The sequence below is a fragment of the Apteryx mantelli genome, chromosome 1 (genome assembly GCF_036417845.1).
Source record: "Apteryx mantelli isolate bAptMan1 chromosome 1, bAptMan1.hap1, whole genome shotgun sequence".
In the NCBI taxonomy this organism is placed as follows: domain Eukaryota; kingdom Metazoa; phylum Chordata; class Aves; order Apterygiformes; family Apterygidae; genus Apteryx; species Apteryx mantelli.
The window spans coordinates 143562242-143567653 of NC_089978.1; the positions used below are offsets into that span (position 1 = coordinate 143562242).

The 5412-nt window shown below is 48.4% G+C and overlaps 1 long non-coding RNA gene across 1 annotated transcript; it reads left to right on the top strand.

The window, feature by feature from the left end:
• The first annotated feature begins 2676 nt into the window (after positions 1-2676).
• Positions 2677-3982, top strand: LOC106488920 (uncharacterized). Its single transcript, XR_001293312.2, has 3 exons — positions 2677-3010; positions 3586-3618; positions 3902-3982. It is a non-coding gene; the product is annotated as an uncharacterized lncRNA (long non-coding RNA).
• Positions 3983-5412: the final 1430 nt, after the last annotated feature.

Consider the following 5412-nt stretch of genomic DNA (forward strand, 5'->3'; position numbering starts at 1 on the left):
TTAAAATCCCCTATACAGCTAAGACACTTTATTGATTTAGAATTAAACACCTCCTGCAAATATTTTTAATCCACAGTCCAAGTATGCTGACACTAGAAAGTGAACCCACTTAGAAATTATCTTTAGAGAAAGAATGAAACTAGCTTCTTTGTTTTACCTGTTTAAGCTATGTGCATACACTAAATAAATGTTGAAATTGTAGTCAGCTACAATAAAAAAGTGCTACTATCATGAGTAAGAGTTTTCTAAAATATTCTGAGGCTAGTGTTTAATTGTAAGGTTAAACAAAAATTTTCAATTCCATGTTTAAGATCTTTATTCTTAATTTTGCCAACCTGAGAACATTTCATCATGAATGTATGATTTTAATATAATAATTTATGTCATGTTTGGGCATTATTTATAATTGAGAAGTTTAATGAAAGCTGGATATAATGTTTTGGACTTCCTGCATGTTATAACTCAAAAACAGCTTTAATTACAGTATATTTGATGTAAGTTGGTTTTGGTGTGTATTGGTGTCTTTAATTAGTTTTGAGATGAATTTAATTAGCTATTAAAATCAGCATCCAAGCACATCTGGAGCACAGAGGTGTTTTAAATACTGACTAATCATTTAGGGTTAGTTTCAACCTAATGTTCTCATGCAGTTTAAATAAAATGTCTGTGTGCAATCACTGCAGGAATGGGAATATATATGCCTTAAGGTTCTCATCCTCATCACTCTATCATCTAACTGCTTGTTTAAGATGTGCCCTTAATTTCCAATGTCATCAATAAAATTATTCTGAACATTATCTTTGGCTTCCAATGCCATTCTGGCCATGCATCAACAAGACAGTAAATCTAACTGTAGGGCTCCTATTACAGCATCAAAAATACTGCAGCTACATGGCAAAACACTGACTTGGTACAAATTTGTGCTGCTGGTTTAAATGTATTTAAAAATTGACAACAGGCTTCATGCTCGATCAGGTATTGTCTGTCCATATGACCTGAAGCTGGGTCACATATTATTTTGGAACAAAAGTGACATAATGGTGATGTGTTTCTGTCCACACCTGATCTAGATCACATTTGTGTGGCTGGGTGACTTGGTGGTACCTGTATTTGTTACTGACAATCAAGGAATTATGGCTTGATTTGGCTTAAGTGGAGTGTCCACTCGTATCAACTCTTCCATGTTGGTTTAAAGCCTTGCTGCTTTAATTCAGTAACTAACCAGAGACCACAGTTCCATATTACTATTCCTCAGCAGCAGATTCCTGTACATGGGACTAGTGCCCAGCCGTCTCAGACTTCCCAGCCCTTTGCTCTTCAGCTGTTGAACACTTCAACAGTTTGTGTTCCCATATTCCCAATTAGACCTGTGAAATGATGGAGATCTGGAAACATCTTCCCCACCCAAACTTTAGCTCCCTTAAAAAAACCTTTGCTTTTGCTTTCTTTTGTGGCTAAGCCAGCACCTGCTGCATGTTGCTTGCAGTGCCCAGGTTTCTGTCTGGGGTCTCAATGCCAGGAAGAGATGCCCAGGCCGTTCCCGCCATGTGTTGCCCTGCTTTCCATTGCTGTGACTCTTCTAAATGGGAGCTAGCCAGAAAATGGGAAGCTGGGTGGGTGCTGGCAGCCCTGCAGGAGCCCAACCCTCGGGCTCAGGAAGTGGACCATGGACTTCAGAGCTGTGACTCTTCTCGTGATGCCCAGGGTGGACTTGGGCCTCGAGCAGGTGCTGTCCCTTACAGTGAGGGGCACAAGTGGCCCCTTCTCAGCTTGCTGAAATCATCACTGGTCAAAAATTACTGCCTGGCAGCTCCTTATGCTCCCCGGGGCAGAGGAAGTAAAGAAGAAGAGCAGGGAAGGGATGACGAGGCTTAAAGGAGGAAAGTGAGCGAGAGCAGGAAGGGAAGGGGCACGAGTGAGGAAGAAGATGGGGGAGGAGGGGGAGGGAAGAAACTGTGAGAAACTTTCCCCCCACCCCCGCCAGGCCCCAGGAAGCTCCGCGCTGCGCCCAGCTCGGCCGCGCCGAGGGGCCCAAGCGGAGAAGAGGGGTGGCACCGCGACCGTTAGGGACGTTGGCCCCTCCCCCGCCCCGCCCCGCCCCTCGCACGCCCCGCTCCTCCCCCCTCTCGCCCGCCCACGCGTGCCCCGGCACTTTGTTGTTCTCTCGCCCACCGCGGCGGCGGCGGCGGCGGCGGCGTTGAGGGCGGTGCGCATGCGCGAGCCGAAAGCCTTCACTGCCCCCCCCCGCGGGTCCCCCTTCCTCCCCCCCCCCCGCTCCATCCGGGCACCGCTGCATTAGCATTGACGAGCCGCGGCACAACTTTTTCCCGAGGCAAAGTGAAATCCCGGCGCGCGCGCTCCGAGGAGAAATATAGTCCCTGCCGGTTTCGGTCCTGGCCGTGCCCCATTGGCGGGGGCCGGCGGGGGGCGGGGGGAGGCGGGGGGCGCGGCGGCGGGGGCGGGGCGGGGGGCGGCGGGGGCCGCGCGCGGGGGGGGGCGCGCGGGCGATGGCGCGCGGGGAGGGGCCCCCCCGGTAGTTTGGCGGAAAGTGAGTGATGAGTCCGTGTCCCCAGCAAAGAGGCAAAGAACTTGCTTTGCAACCTGAGTAGTTGTTTCTTTCGATTGTTGTTGTCGCTTTTTTTTTCATTATTATTATTATTATTGCTTTTTTTTTCTTTTTCCTTTTTTTTTATTTCCTTCCTGGCCTTTCTTTCTTTCCTTCCTTTTTTTTTTTTTTTCCCGTGGAGGGAGGGGTGGCTGCCTGGCTGGTCGGTTGCAAAAGAGAGAAAAAAAGCCAAAAAAAAGGAAAAAAAAAAGAAAAGGAGGCAAAAAAAAAAAGCAAGCCAAACAAAACAAAACAAAACAAAAAAGCCAAACCAACCAACCAACCAAACAAACAAAAAAAACTTCATTCGGATCTGAAAGTGGCAGAAAAAGTGCCTGGCAAGTTGCAGGGATGGAGCTACACAGCTTGCAAGAGGCGTTAAAAGTGGAAATCCAATGTCATCAGGTAAAAAAAAAATAATAAAATGATCATAAAATAAAAAAAAATGTTCTCTCTATCCCCGGCGCTTTTTAGAGGGAGAGGGAAATCGGAAGGGAGCCAGTGTTGCATGCTTACCAAGTAGCGATTGCTTCTTGTCGCAGGGGCTATCGATCCGGGGAGCGGGGGGAGCGGGGCCGGGGCCGGGGCTCCCCGCGGGCCCCCCCCGGCCCCTCGCGGCAATGGCGAGCACTTCGCCAAAGTAGTTTTGCGGATTGTTTGGCCGAGTTTTTTTTTTTTTTTTTTTTTTTTTTGTCTGTGTGTGTGTGTTGTGGAGATCCGGAGAGTTAACATTGCGGTCGGTGCTTGTGTGAGTGTGTGCGAGTGTGCGAGTGTGTGTGTGTGTGTGTGTGTGTGTGTGTTGGAGAGATTAGGACGAGACTTGAATATTTATGAGCTTTGCTTGAAACTGACTCGCAGTGTTTACTTGCCTCTTTGTTCCTTACCCCCCTCCCTCCCCCGTCCACACACATCCATACATTTAAAAAAAATCCATTAAACTTGAAACAGTTTCTAATTCCTCCTTTTTTTTTTTAATATAGAAACTAGTTGCACAGATGAAGCAAGATCCACAGGTAAATGCAGATCCTTTTTTTTCTCTTCTTCAGTATTTTATCCCTGCTGTAATAAGCGCAGTTGTGCTGGGACAGCAGGATGAGAAACTTTATCAGTAAGAGATCTCATTTTGTAGTCTGCACTGAGCTTTCTTACTAAAGAGGGTGTTTTGTGTGTGCATGCTTTTGTACGGCTTCGCTGGAACGGTTTTGCCTTTGAACAATTTCTAGATCGCAAGTTTATTCATTACAGGGGTTAGTTTACACTTTGCCTTTAATATGCATCTTATTGCCGTTTTTGCAGAACGGGGATCTTAAGAAACAAATCCATGAAAGGCAATCAAGAATAGCAGCTCTTAATGAAAAACAAGTAAGGAACAGATCGATTGAGTTGTGTTTGGTTTTTCTTCTTGTTTTTACAATGCACTTTCTAAACATCCGAAAAGTGTCTGCGTTAGCTGAAAAATACCGACAGCAGAGTATATAACATCCATTTTCCTAAGCGTAAAGAGAGAAAATGCATGTTTTCAGAATGAGGTCGGATTCTTAGATGTCTTGCTGGGGGAAAGAATGATTTTAGTACTAGCAGTAAAAAGATAAGCAGTAGTTAAAACGTAAAAAAAAAAAAAAAAAAAGAGGCGTCCATTTTGAGTTGGTCGACATGTTTTAGGAATATGGAAAATTCTCCTGTCTTGGGCTACTTTGTGCACTTCCTTGTAATGTACAGAGCAAGAGTTGGGAACAAGGAGGCTGGAGCCCAGTTTGGAGCCATTTCTGCTTTCGATTACAAAACTGATTTTTATTGATCACTTTATTTTATTTCTTTTCTTCTTTCTTTCTTTCTTTTTTTTTTCTTCCCCACTTGCCTTTCTCTTCCCTTGGTCTGATCTGACGTGTTAGCTTTTGATTCGAGTTCACTTAGGCACTTTCACTTTTTTCCCCCCTTCCCCAAAATACGGATAAAAGCAGATTAACCTGTTTCAGTAGCGGGAGGGGGAAAAAAAAAAAACGGAGGAAGGGAACAAAACAAACCAGAAACCTCCCTTCCCAGGTCCCCCGCCCTCCCCAAACTTTCTCCGTGCCGAGTGACCCCCGCGTACGCGGCTCCGCGTGTGACCCGCCCCCGCCCCCTCGGCGGCGGCGGCGGCGGCGGCGGCGGCGGCGGCGGCGGCAGGGAGCGAAGTTGCCGGGTGCGCGGGGGCGGCGGGGGCGTTCAGCACCGCGGACAGCGTCCTCCGCCGCGCACTCTCACTCACACTCCCAAAACTATCCGCCCCCCCACACACACTTTTAGGACTTCCTCATGCACCCAGGGCAGTAGTGGCAGTTGAAAAAGCGGGATTGAGCCTCCCCCAGGGGTGCCCCCCGCTGATGGTGTCCCCTGACCGCGCGGGGCAGCGCGGAGCTGGCCGGCCCCGCGGCGGCGGCGGTGGGATGGGTCGCGGTTCCTGCGGAATGCAGCGGCCTCTTCAGCACCACGGGCGCGGACAGCACCCGCGGCGGGTCGGGCGCCTCCGCCCCCCGCTGCCCCCGGCGCGGAGCCAGCCCTGGGGCTGCAGCCCGGGGGGGGGGGGGACGGGGATGGGGGAGGACAGAAAGAAGGGGGGGCACAGGCACAATTTTTTTTTTTTTTGCTGGAGTTGTGGTTAAAGTTGAAAAGTGAGCCATGCATATATAATCCGTGCCCGTTGGAGGATGGTGATTGCATGCCACCCTTTTCCTCCCAGTTTATTGTAATCAGAATTTGTCAGCACTCTCAATTTGGTAGTGGAAGCTTCCATTTTGTGAGGAAGGGGTGTTGGTTTCTTCTAACAT